This window comes from Talpa occidentalis, unplaced genomic scaffold (assembly GCF_014898055.3).
Source record: "Talpa occidentalis isolate TD23 unplaced genomic scaffold, MPIMG_talOcc4v2.1 talOcc4.7, whole genome shotgun sequence".
In the NCBI taxonomy this organism is placed as follows: Eukaryota; Metazoa; Chordata; class Mammalia; order Eulipotyphla; family Talpidae; genus Talpa; species Talpa occidentalis.
In genome coordinates this window covers 37,085,980-37,102,933 of record NW_023605083.1, presented here as the reverse complement: position 1 = coordinate 37,102,933, position 16,954 = coordinate 37,085,980, and the positions used below count along the sequence as shown (strand labels likewise).

The following is a 16,954-nucleotide window of genomic DNA, read 5'->3' as shown; positions in this document are numbered from 1 at the left end:
ATGACCAAGCAGTTCCTCATTTCTCTTTATCAGGCATGATTGTTCTTCTCAGGCAGGTTTGTTTACAGTCTTACATTTTATACAGAGTAGCCCTAATTATTTTGTTCTCTAACAAAAACTCTAGTGCATAGGATGAAGTTTTTGGAGTGAGTGCGGGGTCCTTGGGTTCACTCTGGGAAAGGTTTCACCAGAGCTCCCGTTTCAGCGGCATGTGGCGAGTTCCCCAGGTGTGTTTCTCCATGAGACAGAGATTTTAGTCATATTTAAAGAACAGGTTTATTAGGGAAAGGGAAAGGGACAGGTTTTGCTAAGAGAGGCCTGCATGGTTGCAGGCAGGCGGCCTTGAGGAGAGAGGCCTCTGCTGAGGGAGGTCAGTGACGAGAAGAAGTCCCGGCATGTGCAGGTCACCGGCAGGCAGGAGGCTGCTGCCCTGCAAAGGGAGAGAGTTAGTGAGAAGAAGCACCTGCATAGTCATAGGTGGGCAGTGGGAGTGCTGCCCCAAGCCTGTGCAGAGACTGCACTGATATAGTCCCCTTCTGTTTGGGAGGGCTCACTCCTCCATGGAGAGGCCTGCTTGTTGCGGATGTTGGGTAACCGGCAAAACTAGAAAGGGACCAGAGATTCCAGGGTGGGCCCGATCTCCATATCTTTACCCTCAGGCCTGTGCTCCACTCTCTATGGCATCTGATCCTTCTTGGGTCTCATGCCTTGTGATAAGGCACTGGTGCCTAAGGGTCACGACCTCTACAGCTGGGTTAGGGTCATGGTATTCCCCTCAACCCCCACCTCCTTGTGTGAGTCAGGTTTTAGTCTTGTGAGGCCTCCTTTCCGTTTTTCTATTCTTGTCCTCCATCACATACATCCCCCCCACTACTCCAAGGATTACATATAAATTGTGCATGACTCTAGAAGAAATGGAAATGGTTGACTCTAGAAGAAATGGAAAACTTGGCTACTGCAATAAGCATGCAGGTAAAAGGAAGAGTTATCAAAGTGTTGCATCCCCTTCCCCCACCCAAAAAAAGTTCCTAACACACTTACATGAATTTGCCTTTTAAATGGAGTTTTTATTATGGAAAATATTAGCATAAAAGAGTAAAAAGAATTATGTAATGAACCCCTGCCCAGAATTTACAATTAACAATCTGGGCCATTGTTTTTCCTATATTCTTCCTTAATTCCTCCCCAATCCTGATAATTTTGAAGCAAATACCTGCCTCCATACACTTTTATATGTCACCTATTTTGTTTTAAAAATGTAACCAAAACATCATTGTCACATTAAAAGTTTTTAAAATCCCAAAATAGCATAAAATATCCCATCTGTGTTTAAATTTTCCCAAATGTTTTTTAATTTTTAAAACAATTTGTTTAAATTAGATTCTTTTCTCCTGAAGTTTAATTTGAAGAAATACTTGTTTTTCCTATGGTATTCTACCACCTGGATTTTGCCAATCGTATCTCCAAGATGTCATTTAATATATATTTGTATCTCCTGCAAATAGGTACAGGTAATTCGAACTTGATTGGATTATGGCTCTATGTTCTGGCTAAGAATACTCAAGATGATGTGTACTTTTATCAACAGGTCTATAATATCTGGTTGGCTTTTTATTTTTTTTCTTATGTGAGTAGACCTTGATTACCATAATGATTAATGAGTGATCATAAATCATTGGGATTGTACATGAATGTATGTCTTCAAGTTTGTGCCTGAGTCCTTTTGACTTAGCTATCCTTGATAGCGTCCTTGTTTTTGAGTATAATAGCAGTTTTTGACTCACTATACATTTTCTGTTTAGACTTACACCTGTCATTTTTCAAAAGAGCCCAGGAAATGGTACCTAGAGACATAATCTGGGCATTGAGGTGCTCATTGCTGTTGGATTGGTTTTTGTAAAAATAATGACTTCCAGTGGATAGAGTTTTCATTTGTTTGTTTATAAAATATATCACTTAAAATATAGTTTATGATTATATCAATTATTTTTATTGTTTCAAAATTGTGGAATTGTGATTTATAATTTAAAAAAATATTTGTTTTTCTTCCCTGCTGTTTCTGGCCCATAGGTCTTACAACCCTTGGCATTTCTTGAATGATAAAGGTCTCTCTTTTATGCTAATGAGATGACTTTTGGAAAGTGCTTAGGGGTGGAGGTTGGTTGCTAGAGAAACTAACCATTTAATTAGGATTGGAACTTTCATGCCCACCCCCTGATATCTTGAGAGGGGAGGGGAGCGGAGCAGGAGGTTGAATTGCTTGACAATGGCCAATGACTAAATGGGTTACACCTAAATAATGAAGCCTTCATAAAAATCCAAAAGGATAGCATTCAGAGACTTTCCCAGTGGTGAACATGTGGAGATTTGGAAAGAGTGTTGTGCCTGGAGAGTGTATAATAGCTCCACACCCTTTCCCCACACCTTATCCTATGCATCTCTTCTATCTGGCTGTTCCTTTTATAATAAACTGGTAATCCAATAAATAAAATATTTATCTGAGTTCTGTGGGCTGCTTTAGTAAATTAATTGACCACAAGGTAGAGGTTCTTGGAACCTCTAATCTATAATTGGTCATTCAGGAGCACACCTGAAGTAGGGAGGCAGTCTTGTTAAACTGACACCTTAACCTCTGGGATCTGTTGTTATCTATAGGTAGAGTGTGTCAGAATTGAATTAAAATGTAGGACACCCACTTGGTGAGGCCCCCTCCAACCCATGTTGAAATTGATGACCAGATCTTGAGAGTCAAATCTGTAAAAGAAGGTATACCCAGAGATGTTTCGTTTCTATCCTGATCTTCAACTTATTCTTTCCTACCTCCAATAAACACCCTATTTTTTGTTTCTCTTCCAATTTAATTTAATGACAGAAAATATGTGGCTGTGCTTTTATTATTCCTTTTCTTAGACAAATAGCAGGATACAAGATGCATCTTCCCACCCCCTCCTTTTTTTAGTTTAACTATGAATGATGGAGATTACTCTAGAACAAATATATAGAATAATTTCCTATGCCCTTTTTGACTTCATAAGTCTCCATTCTGTGCATGTACCCTTTGCAGACAATTTTGTTTCCAAACTTTGCTATTATAAACAGCACTTCTAAGAAAATCTTTTAGCACGTATCTTTTTGCATAGAGTACCAGACAAGGTATTGATGGGTCAAAAGGTAAATCCATGTGACTTTTGCTAGATGTTGTATATTCTCTTTTGTATCAGTAAATATTTGCAATGGACTACATGTTTGTGTTACATCAAAAAACGCTGATATCCTGACACCCTCCCCAGTGTGGTGGTATTTATAGGTGGGAACTTTGGGAGGTGATTAGGCCAGGAGGGCAGAGCTATTACAAAAGGGATTATTGCTCTTATCAGAAAAGTCTAGAGAGCTAAGCCCAGTGAAGATACATCAATGGTTGGTGGACAGACTGGAAGAGGGCCCTTACCAGAACCCAACCACGCTGAAAGCCTGATCTTAGACTTCCATGCTCAACTGTGAGTAGGAACTATTCCTGTTTAAGCCACTCAGTCTATCATAGTTTGTTGTAGCAGCCCAACCTAAGATTGGCTCAAATTTGGGCACAGAAAGCACACCAGTTATTTGAAGCAAAAGAAAGAATTTTTTACTAGGTATAGTGTTATTAATCACTGAAAGGGAAAAAAAAAGGTATCAAGAAGGCAGTAACTGCAGGAAGGGACTGCCAACCCTTAGCTGAGGAAACTTAGAGGAGGTGTCCCATGGAACTGCAACTCAGACCTCTGAAGAGATGGTACTGCTGGACAGGTGCTGACGGTTCTGAATTTGCAGTGGGGAGCCCTGTGGGCCTGGGCTCCAGATCTTGAAGAATGAGGTGATGAGCTGATTCTGTTGTCTCTGTGGGACAGGTGTTTGCAAGTATATAGAAAACTGAATGCTGAATTTGGCTGCTGCTATGGGCAGGTAGGGTGAAAAGCATGGCAGGACTAACTCATGGAACAACAAGCAGACAGGAAACCCACAGGAAACAGGGAGGAATGAGTATCTTCTCCTCTAGCCCCTTCAGGTTCCCCTCTGGTGCTTAGATCTGTTAGGATATTGACATATCCTAACATAGAGCCATCAGACAAAGCAGGAAGGTATTTTGAGAGTCCTGGCCTCAGCATCAAAAAACAGAATACAGAAGGAAGGGTTTGGAGCTGAGTGGCAACAATTCAATAATTTCTGGAGGTATGACCACCACAGACATGGTAGAACTGTTTTGGCTTTCTACCACCAAGTGCTGTCTTATACAGCCTGGGCACAGCTGATTTTTTTTAGACTTAGATTTTTTTCACCATCAGGATAGTTCTTTTAAACTATAGTAATTGCTATGCTTTACAAACTGTTCTAAAGTACAGAAAAAGATGAAAGATATAATAGTTCATATTAAGTGCATGTTTATTATGGTCAATGGCTTTACTATAGAAACGTAGCTGACACAGACTGATGAACAACTCTATAAGCTAAGACAAAATGATGGTAACATGGCCTAAATCATACATTGGTAAAAGTGAATAGTGGGGACCTCACTGTGTTTCTCGTTCTTGTTTATCCAGCTCAGATTTAGACAGAGTAGTTTTGCCATATAATATGGCTCTTTGTTTAAAAGCCCTTATTCTTTGCCATGTTTTAGGATTATCTTCATAAAAGAAAACATCTACAAATACCCACATAGGTTGTTTTAATTTCATAGGTGTTTTAGACATTCATAGTTTATATTTTTGAAAGTCAATTAGTCATTTATAATTTTTATATCTTTACTAATGAAGTGATTATTTCTTTTTTCTTTCTTTCTTTTTTTTTTTTTTTTTTTTTTTTTTTTGTGGGAGCCTCGCCAGTGGCTAGGGATCGAACTGGTGCTGCAGAGGCTGCGGGCAGCCTCGCAACCCAGTGCTTAACCGATGCGCCACCAGGGGAGACCCTGAAGTGATTATTTCTTGACTTTTTTCTAGCTAGACCTCCCGGTTGTTTAAAGATATTGAGGATCAAAATATGTTCCCCACTGGGAAAAATCACTCAGAGGTACATCTTCTTACATTCGGAGCACGTTCTCCATTGAGTTTTGAGATCTTTGATTGAAATCTGTAAAGGTTAAGTCATCACATAAATAGCAGTGCTATTAACAATCACAAAATTAATGAGAATAATAATGAGCTCAAGTCTGTAAAATGCCAAAGTTAGCATAAACATTGTAATACCTCTGTGTATGACATTTTTGTTTTGCCATAGGGAAAAGTTTTGTGAGCTAGTTTCCTAAGTAGAACCAATACGTTATCACTGCAAATAAACTGCTCATTACCCAAGCTGTTTTTGCAACTTTTGGAGAAAGCAAAATGAGGTATTCTTGAAGGAGACATTCGTTACTGTGAAGTAAAATTAAAAAGTGACTTAAACAGAGATGAAATTAAGAATATTTCAGTACATCACTTCCATTATCATAAAATTAAAAGTGTTCACTGCAAACAACATTGAAAACATACCCATGTATATGTGCACTCATGTGTACCCTCCACACTTTATAAAAAAACTACCCATAATCCATTTAGTTTTCACTGTCTATGTCCTAGCTTGAGTGTGAAGAACACAGTGGGTAGACTTATGTTGCATTTTCTTTGAAACATAACATAAAAACTTTCCTGTTAATTGAAAAAAATATTTTTATAATGTTACATAATTGTGTTTTACTTAACCATTGATCATCCCTGTTTTAAACTATTTTAAAGTGTCTTTATTCCCCATTATAAAGACTAAAATTTTTATGCATAAAACTTTGATCATTTTTCTAATTATTTCCTGAGCACACATTCCTAGAAGAAAAATTGCCGGGCCAAAGGGTCTGTACATTCTTAAAACTTATGAAATGTGTTTCTAAATTGTCTGCTAGAAAACTCCTATCAGTTAAAATTTCCACCCACTGAGGCAGAGTAAATTTCAGGACCCTTCACAACTGGGTATTATTATTAATTTTTGTGTTACTGTGATGGGAGAATTTGATAACTGATACTCATTAAAATTTTATACTTCTTGAATATTAATTTGTAAATAAAATTATAAAGCCCAAATATTCCTGATGTAGCCTTGATTGAATTTGTAATAGAAACCAAAGGTCATACATTTCAACAGCAGGAAACTTGAAAAAAAATTGTTGATATGGTAGTTTGAAAATATAAAGCATATAATATTCTTTATATGTTACTCAGGAGATGAAGGCAAATGCTGAAGATTTGAAGTTTTTAAAGTATAAATATCAACAAGTATTACACTATTACTGTAATTTTGTAATATAATTTGAAATCAGAATTGTGGTACCTCCAGTTTTCTTGTTCTTTTTCAAGGTCGTTTTGCCTTTACCAGAATAGGAGGGTGGTGGGGTACTAGTGGGTACAAGTGGAACATGGTGGAAGAGTATTGTGGCTTTGGTGGTGAAAACATATTTGTGGAAGTTTGAACCTATAACCCCTAAAACAAATACCATAATGTAAACCAATTTTGCATCAATAAACATAATTGGAAAAAATAAATATTGCTTTGCCTACTCAGGTTTTTATGTGGTTCCATTTGAATTTTAGGATTTCTGTGAAATCCTTTTACTATTTCTATGAAAAATGCTACTGGTTGACCATCCTACCAAAAGCAATTTACAGAGTCAATGCAATTCCAATAAAAAAATCTCAATGGCATTCTTCAAAGAAATGGAAGAAATATCACTGAAATTCCTATGAATCACAAAAAAACTTAAATAGTCAAAGCTCTCCTCACTAAAAGGGGGAAGAATGGAGGAATTATACCTCCAGACTTTAAACTATACTATAAAGCCACAATAATAAAAAATAGCATGGTACTGGACTAAAAACAGACACACAGACCAATGGAACCTAATTGAAAGCCCAGAAATAAAACCACACATATATGGTCAACTAATCTATGATAAAGGAGCAAAGAACATACACTGGAACAAGGATAGCCTCTTCAATAAATGGAGCTGATAATACTGGACAGCCACATGCAAAAGAATGAAACTAGACTACTATCTCACACTGTACACAAAAAATCAACTCAAAATGGATAAAAGACTTGAATGTAAGACCTGAAACCATAAAATATTTAGAAGAAAAGAGGCAAAATACTCTACGACAGTCACCTCAGAAACATCTTTGAGGATGCATCCCCAGAAGCAAGGAAAATGAAGAAGATAAACAGCTGGGACTACATCAAGCAAAAAAGCTTCCGTACAGCAAAAGAGACAGGGACCAAAACAAAGAGACATCCTACTGAAAATATTTGCATACCATAAAACTGATAAACGACTATAGCAAAGATCTACAAAGCGCTTACACAACTCAACAAAAACAAAGCAATCGACCCAGTCAAAAAATGGGCAGAAGAGCTAAAAAGACACCTCTCCAAAGAAGAAATGCAAATGGCCAACAGGTATATGAAAACATGTTCAACATCACTTATCAGCAAAATGCAAATCAAAAGCACAATGAGAAACCACCTCACACTGGTGAGAATGACGTTAAAAAAAAAAAACCACCTGGAAACAGCCTCCATGGTGGTGCAGGCGGTTGGGCACTGCACTGTGAAGCTGTCTGCAGCCTCTGCAGTGCGGGTTTGATCCCAGCCAGCTGGGGAGATACCTACAAGGTGCGGCAGACCTCTCCTGTCTCGCCCGCTGCTCCCCTCATCAGTGTATTTAAGTAGATATGCCTGTTCTGTTCCCCTCTCTGTCTCTGGTGAATCCTCTCACCCTCCTGCACATCTGGCCTGTACCCCGGTTCTTGTATGCATGAATAAATAAATCTTTATTATTTTTGTTTTATTTTGCTTTTGGCCCTACTGTCTATTTCCTACCCGACTCCTAGATCCAAACATTTCTCTAAGGAGCCCTGGCTCCTTTTACTAGAGAATTGTGTTGGAAATCAAGATCTGGATGTTAGGTATGTGTGCTTATTGCTACCGTGGTAGGTGCTTCTAGGCCCCTCACAGAACAAGGAAAGATGCACACAGTAGCCTGTGTGGTTACACATTTTTATAAATATTTTTTTTTTAATTTTTTTTTTTTAAACAGGCATGTTTTTATTTATTTATTTATTTGTTTGTTTTGTTTACACATGCACTGGGTACAGTCAGAAGCGCGGGAGGGTGAGAGAATTCACCAGAGCTAGAGCGGGGAGCAGAGCAGGCAGAAGGACCGAAGTACACTGCTGAGGGGAGCAGCGGGCGGCAGGAGAGGTCTGCGCGCCATGTGGGACCCTCCTCCTGTGGCCGGGGAGCCGGGGATCGAACCAGCGCCACAGAGGCTGCGGGCAGCTTTGCAAGCCAGCGCTCAACCGCTGCGCCACCGGGGAGGCCCTTTATAAATATTTTTATGTGCATTCATCTGTATCTACATTAAGTTAAATGAGTCTGTACTCACGTCTTTGGTTCTAATCCATTTTACATGGATCATTCTAGCCTCTTCCTCCTGCTCATCTGACATTTCCTCTCCAACAGTGAGGAATTTGGCTCCCATCATCTGCTGCCTGTTTACTTAATTGTTCAATCCTAGTGCATGTTATATGGATTCAGGGTTTTTCTTGCTATTTACTTTTTTTTTTAAATAAATTTTATTTTTATATTCCCCATACAATTGCAACCCCCTTATTTTGACCCCAATCCCTCCCCTCCCCGGCCCCCACACCCCATAGAGTGTCTCTGGTTCATAGTTGTTTGTTGATTTTGATTTTCACTTTCTTATAATTATTCTTTTTCCTGGTCCCTTATTTAGGTTTTTTAGATTCCTGCTATGAGTGAGACCATCCGGTATTTTTCTTTTTCTTTCTGGCTTATTTCTCTGAGCATGATCCCTTCCAGCGCCATCCATGTTGCTGCAAATAAATAAATCTTTAAAAAAAAAAAAAAGACATTGAACAGTGTGTCACTTAAAAAAAGAAAAAAAAAACTGGAAACAACAAATGTTGGAGAGGAGATAGAGAAAAAGGAACCCTCTTACTCTGCTGGCAGGAATGCAAACTGGTCTAGCCACTATGGAGTGACTGAGTGGAGGTTCCTCAAAACACTAAAAATGGACCTGCCATCTAGTCCAGTGTTCCCATTCCTAGGAATCTACCCAAAGGACTCAAAAACACTGATTGAAAAGGAAAACTGCACCCCTATGTTTATTGCAGCACTATTTAAACTAGCTAAGTTATGGAAACAACCTAAATGCCCAAAACAGATGACTGGATCAAGAAGATGTATTTATACACAATGGAATACTACTCAGTGATCAAAAAAGGTAAACTCATGCCTTTTACAGCAACATAGATGGAGCTGGAAGGGATTATGTTAAGCAAAATAAATCAGATGGAAAAAGAAATATTGGATGGTTTCATTTATAGGTGAAATATAAGGAAACCAAACAAAGGGTCAGGAAAAAGACAAAACTAGCAAGCTGCCCATAGATCTGTGGCATACAGCACCGGAGGAGGAGATAGAGGGGTCAAGACAGAGATTGGAAGAGCACAAGGAAGTACCGTGATTGTTCATAGGTGCTATGGTGCTGGGACAAGTGCAAGGACTGCAGCTGAGGACAGAAATCAAATATTACACAAGAATAAACAATGATGTAAGAAAATAAAAATAAAAAATAGAATTACAATATTAAAAAAAAAGAAAAATGGAATTTTGATAGGGATTGCATTGAATCTAGATCACTTTGGGTATATGGACATTTTAATAATATTCATTGTTCCAACCAGAGATATCTTTCCATTTATTTGTGTTTTCTTCAATTTCTTTCATCAAAGTCTTAAAGTTTTATTTGCTGAGAGTAAATCTTAGGTGTTCTCACCACACACACATGCACAAAGGTAACTGTGTGAGATGTTAATTAGCTCGATTATGGTAACCATTTCACAACTGAAGAACATATACTGAAACATCATTCTTAGATTCCATGACGGCTCACTCTGGGTGTTTCTGCCCTAGTATGTTATGATTCTCTGTATCTGCCAGTTGGTCTTGCCAATTTTGGCAGGCATGGTGGGGAGAGAGGGAGGATGAAGGTAGGGAGGTATAAGAGTGGAGGCTGGTAGTGGTTTGCCCTATGACCTCACTTCTCGGATGGATCCAAGGAGAGAGGTTACTTTCTGAACTTGTTCAGCCTTTTTGTGGGCAGTTAGCTCCTTATCTGCCAGATACGAGGACTCTTAAAAATTGGCCCTTCTGGATGATGCCCAGTGAAATAAACCAGAAAGAAAAAGAAAAATATCAGATGGTTTCACTTATAGGAGGAATGTAGAGGAACCAAGTAAGGGATCAGGAAAAAAATAACTATCATAAAGAAAAAATCAATATCAATAAGCAACCATAGACCAGAGACATTCTGTAGGGGAAGAGGAGGGAGACGGATTAGGACAGGGGAGGGAAGAGCACAAGGGACTATGGTGATGGTGCAGGGGTCAAATGGTGGTGGGAATTTCACGGGAAATCACATATTGTATAAAAATGAAGGATGACGTAATAAATATGTATGTATATATTTATTGCGTCATCCTTCATTTATATATATGTATATATACATATACACACACACATATATATACATAAATTGGCCCTTCTATTCAGTGATGAGTTATTATGTCTCACTTCCAAGCCCATCCTTTAGTCCACTGCATTGCTTTGCTTGACTGAACTCAAGTGTGTTTTCTCCTTTGCTGTCTGTCCATTGTGACAGTCCACCACTCTAGTGACACTAGAGACCAGCAGAGCTGTCAGGCTGGAGATGGAAGGGATCTACTCCTTACATTTGCTTCTTCCTGTTCAAAACATCCTAGTTTTCATCAATTACATTACTTTTTGTCTTTTGTGAAGCTCCTTGCTTTCAGGTCCTCTTAAGTTGTTTCACTTATGATTCAATTCGGAAGGGTCTGAGAAATCAAGAAATTTATGGGAAAACTTTTTCTTCTTTCTACAACAGCAACTCTAACAACTCTTAAAATCTATCATTTATTGCCTACGAGGTGCTCGGTATTAAAAATAGTTTTTTTTTATGCTTCATGACAATCCAATAAGATAAATAGTATCATTTTTATGTACACACAAGGAAAAAGGTTTCAGAGGCTGTAGGTATCTTGCTCAAGGCTACACTCGTTCTTGAGTTGGGTTTGAAGCTTAGATCTGTAGGGTAATAATATAAGAGATGTACACATAAATAAATTCACTGTACATATGCAGGGTCACCTAGAGATTGCAACACTATAGAGATATTGAGAACATCTTATGCTTCAAAAAATTTAAAGGGTGATGTATTTCATTTAGGAGTAAGTGGAATTGTTTTGTCAGATGAAAGGAAGGACTTAATCAAAGGTAAAGAATTATTGGTTGGTGAGGAATAGTGAGTTTGGTTCCTTATCAATATTCAGTATTAGGCTATGATACATTCTTACAAAATTGATGGGCTCTTTTGATTGCCCCTGTGTTTTGTCACTTACAAGCTATCCAAATGAGGACTGAAATATTGGCATTTCACTCAGTCCTTAAACATGATTTTTAAATGATTATCATGTCCTAAACTGGTTTAGATTAAGTCTATGCATAATAATTTCTTCATTCCTTTATATCTTATGTTGGAAATTTGGCTTGACTTCCTTTAGGAGGTAAAGATTGTGATCCAGGAAGCCTCTTAGCCCAGTGATAATGCCATCAATTTACTTTCTATAGGTTTATTAACTCCTGAAGGCAAAGAGCTTAATGTAGAGGAATACATTTAATTATTGAGAGTGGAAAATTGAGAGACTTCACCGGGGGAAAAAACCTCCATAGAGTAATAGGGAACATTTGGTTTTAATATATTATTTGCAATATTATATTGTGCCAATAGATGGAGAAGTTGTTCCATATAAATCAGAAGGCTTGGCTCTATGAGGAATAAAGAAATTCAGGTTTCTGGCAAGTTGAATATGGATTTTCTCAATAAAAATGTGAAGCAGGAAAACTGGGTTACTTATAAATTTTAACAAGAAGTAATTTAAACAGGGAACAGGAATTTCACTAATTTTAATTATATGTACACAAAAGACTTATTATCTATACTCTCTTTTTTTTTTTTTTTTTGCAATTTGGCTATAGCAATTAGATCTGCACGTATGAATGTTTGTGTATGTGTATGTATGTGTTTATACCTGATCGTGTGGGAAGGGTTTTAAACAATGTAAAAGATTTTATAGGATGAAAAGATATAGCATAACTAAATCAAAAAAAGTGGAGCAAGAAAAAATTAGAATAAGGTAGTTGTTTGCCTTTAGTTGGTCCTTATATCTGGTCTGGAGCTTCCTAGCAGCCAATGCAACTAGGGAAACAGGATCAGTTGTACAATCTAGTGTCTATAAGATAAAAACATGCTGGATGCTTCGAGAGCTATAACAATTCCTGGCACTAAGACCAGGAACAAATGTTCCTTGGTAACTCATTATTACCGGCTTAAGATCTTCCCGAATCAATGATTCTTCTGATTTCTCCATAGACTTGTTCTTAATCCTGAGCACTTGGTCTTAAGAAGAGTGAGATATTTGTAGCCGATATATTTTGCATGTTTCTGTCATCCTTGAGAAAATCATGCAAATTTTTTCCTAGTTCAGTGCAAAACAGAGTTGTGCCACTCGTTTAGCATTCCAATTGGAGATGGTGTCTTGAGGTAAAGCAGCAACAAAATTACATTCCAGCCAATAATATCCTTTCACTAAGCACAATGATACTATTACATGACTGCTCCTTACAGTGTCATGTGATGATAATGGGACAGTGCTAGTCAATTAAAGGAGTTTAAGGTGGGGTATGTGATACCATGTACCCCAAAATATCTAGGTAGTGTAGCTTTGTGATTGTCTAATTTCATTGAAGATCCATCAGTCCATAAATTTCTCTGAGGTATTTGATTAGGATGGAGAGTAGCTATGAAATTCAAATAACATGTTGCCGAATACTTAGCCCTCAACCTGGCAGGTGGTGAAGCCTTGCTACAAATTATCCATGACCTACTGGGACTGACTTGTATGGATTGCTGTGTGGCCTGTTAAATACAGTGGTGTATTTTTCAAAAGTCTTTTGAACTGGGACAGCTTTGATATCCCCTTTTGGAAGGATGCCATCTGACCTCATGTTGACTTCATTTTGTTCCAAACATCTGTGCTCAAGGTTCCTATGTCTTCTCAGTGTTTCTAGACTCTCTCTTAACATAGTCTCTTGCTTGACTCTTCTCTTGTTCTGTTGGGACTGTTTGTGGTATTGTGCTAGGCTCTGAAACACAAACCAGATGCCTGTGGTCCACTATTTCTAGAATACCACTGCTCGATCAGGTTTCCCTCTTTCCAGAAAGGAAGATTAGAATACTGACATTAGCCATCATGGCTTCATTACTCCATTAACCTTCTCAGATTTCTATAAGTCTGTGATACATTTGTAAGTTTTTCAGAGCAGCTTCTAAGGCTGGAAGCTGATTTGAGAAAATTTCTCCAGCTCCATCCACTTACCCCTTGATTTCTTCACGTCCAAACTCTGTCTTCAAACATGGAATCATTGCAACCTCAGACTGGAAGTGACCAGAGGTCATTATATTACCTGCCCAATCTCACCTTCAGTCTCCCTTTGTTCTTTATTGTATTGATTACAAATTTTACCAAATAGAATGTTGCAATAATTTTGTATTCTATAACCAGAGGATACGTTAAGGGTGTATTTTGCTTGTATTTCTGCACACTGGATGGGAGATGTGCCCTGAATTCTGTTTTGTTTCCATTAACCTTTTTCTGAGAAATTACTGACCCTGAATATTGGAGCTGCAAATGGATTCTTTTAACAAGTATCCTGTCAGGATGCAACCTCTGTGTATTATGTGGCTTTTAGTCTGCAAATGCTTCCTCTTAATGCATCGATTGCCTTAAGAAGTATTTATTTGCGTGGTTTTCCCTGTATTAGAATTTTAGGAATATTTCTATCTCTGCTGTTTTGGGAAACCTATAGTCAGAAGAATTTACAGTTCACTTGTTTTTATAGCTGGCAGTAGCTATTTAAAACCTGGCTTCTGGACCTCCCCGGTGGCGCAGCAGTTGAGTGCTGGGTTGCGAAGCTGCATGCGGCCTCTGTGGTGCCGGTTCGATCCCTGGCTGCTCCCCGGCCACCGGAGGAGGGTCCCACATGGCGCGCAGACCTCTCCTGCTGCCCGCTGCTCCCCTCAGCAGTGCACTTCGGTCCTTCTGCCTGCTCTGCTCCCTGCTCTGGCTCTGGTGAATTCTCTCACCCTCCCGTGCTTCTGACTGTACCCAGTGCATGTATAAACAAAACAAACAAACAAACAAATAAATAAAAACATGCCTCTATTAAAAAAAAAAAAGCTTTAAAAAATAAAGTTCAAAAAAAAAAAAATAAAACCTGGCTTCTCATTCTTACCTGCTTGAGATCTTCCCAAATCAGTGATTCTTCTGATTTCACCATAGACTTGTTCTTAATCCTGTGCACTAGGTCTTAAGAAGAGTGAGATATTTGTAAACCGACATATTTTGCATGTTTCTGTCATCCTGGAGAAAATCATGCAAATTCTTTCCTAGTTCAGTGCAAAATAGAGTTGTGCATTTGAGTTGGAGACAGTGTCTCCAAAGCAGCAACACAGTTTTGATTTTATATTACTCAAATGGGAGTCTCTTTACTGTTCATTGCAACACTAATGCCTATGAAATATCTCTGCAATGTTACCATTAGAGGACAGGTCAGGATTGGATGTGTTTCTAGAAAGCAAAGCCAGTGGGTAGCCACAATAGCAAATCTTGGATTATTCATTATTTTCAGACGATGCTGACAAAACAAGAGACCCTAAAGCAACAAGCCTGTGTAGAACAGTCCCAGGGGTGCTCCCACATTCTTTGAGGCGATTTTCAGTAATCAGGTCCTAGCAGATCTGTCCTCATTGTGCAACAGGGTGGTCCTCTCCCTGCCCTGTAACAATTACACATAAACTCTATCTGTTTTTTTAATCCTCAACTTTCTATTATAGCAAAAAATAAAGACAAACAAAGAAAGTCTCATCACAATAAAACTTAGGTCCTATCAGTGAATACATTTTGAAAACCATTGGCATCTTGGGAACATATTTTCGTCTATATGTGGGTGAAAACTGGGGGGGCAGGCAGCCCACAGAGAAGAGACAAGAGCTGCTGGAGACTGGTGTGGGAACGGAATATAATCAAACAGAAAAACAAGTGCTTTCTAAAGCCTTGTTGGAGAGTCAGCCCAGAAAGCAAAGTGAATTGCATTTCAAACAATCCCCACCCCCACCTGATTCTAAACTGTTTGCAATATCTGACTCCTATACCTCAGTGACCGGTGACAAGTGGAGTTAGGCAATCTGACTTCCAGGTAGCAGACTGGATTGCAGTGAAACGTCTCGGGAATATCTGGGACTTTGTCAGAAAGCTAAGCAGAGCTGACTTCAGATGGGACCTGTAGGGTGCATTGTAATCTTTCTGCACACATTACTTGTATTTGCATTGTGAGGTATAACTGTTGTGATGCAAAATGCTGATGGAGGGGCTCTAGCAAAGACCCTTTAGCATAACAACATCAATGTTGGTTGGGTTGTGTCAGGAACAAATGAGAGCTGAAAGTTACAGAGCAAGACAAATTGAAAATCAGGGAAACAGCTTTGACTGGGTCAGGGGAATGTATGCTTGTGTGAGGCAGCCGCTAGCAGCTTCCAGATGGGCAGGGAGTTGTCAATTTCCACGTCTTTGCCCCCTCCAAGGAACAGCCTTAAGTAAGCATGCCAGACCAAAGGAAAAAAAAGGGGCTGTTCTATACCAGTACAATAGCTGCAGAAAATGAAGCTGAGAAGTTGTTAATTGCTGAAGGTGACCTTGGTGGGCTGGGGAAAGGTGCAGTGAACAAAAGCAATGAAAGAAAGTATAATGGGGTAATCCCCAGGGAAAGGAGAGAGTCCAGTTTCCCTGTTGACCCAAGGAAGGGCGGAGCTGAGCAGGGAGGAGAAGCTGGAGAAGACAGGGGAAAGGAAGGAAAGAGAGCAAGAAAGAGACCTGGAGGAGGCACATGGAACGGAGAGACATCTAAAGAAGCTTCTCTTTCTTCTCCGCCTTGGACTTGTACCAAGGACTTGGGAGACATGGATGGAGACACTTGAAAGAGACAGAGATGTGGGTGAGAGACCCATGGGAAGGTTGGTTTATCTTGCACTTGGATTTTGATTTTGCTGCTTTCTTTCCAAACTGCTGTCCCCTTCAACAATTTCCTTTTTATGGGTCCCCACCAGAAGGTGCCTTAGATTTGTGACAGGCTTTTGGGCCTCAGAGATCCTGCTTTAGGCCAATCCTGTTTGGCTGGGCATTTACCCATGAGGGGATGGGTAACTTTTGAGTGTTTCATTGGAAACTATTTTAACTATAGTCTCTCTATTGCACACTTATTGTATTAAAGTTATTTTCTATTGAAGGTCTTATGCACTAGAATATGTTTCGTCTTGATGCAGCAGATGGCAGAACCTATTTATAGCAGGCAGGTTATAAAGTGTCTCTGACACCATGACAACCTACATAAGCAAACCCGAGTGAACATAAGCAAACATTAATTACTTTGTAATAAGAAACACATTATTCTTTAAATAGCTGTAATAATCAAGCCCTACAAGATCCATTATCAGTCCTTTTTCTCACACTTCCCCAAAGATGAATCCAAGAAGGTCTAACATCAGTCTTTGTTCTTGCACAACTCCTTCCAATGTGGATTCATACCAGTTAGGAACTTTGAAGGCCATTTTACAGACATCTTTTAGCTTGAAACACTTTTGTACTCAGGTAAGAGCTGGGAGAAGTTACTCTGTATTGTGCTTCTCACTTGTGCCTTAAGAAAGGCACCTGGAATTTATAACAAAAGGCCATATTTACTC

The 16,954-nt window shown here is 38.9% G+C and overlaps 1 long non-coding RNA gene across 1 annotated transcript; it reads right to left on the bottom strand.

The window, feature by feature from the left end:
* Positions 1–360: 360 nt before the first annotated feature.
* LOC129144895 (uncharacterized) lies at positions 361–15,486 on the bottom strand. The gene is made up of 4 exons (XR_008549698.1): positions 15,371–15,486; positions 14,755–14,994; positions 14,452–14,525; positions 361–430 (listed from the first exon to the last, which is right to left on the bottom strand). It is a non-coding gene; the product is annotated as an uncharacterized LOC129144895 (long non-coding RNA).
* Between the last annotated feature and the right edge of the window lie 1,468 nt (positions 15,487–16,954).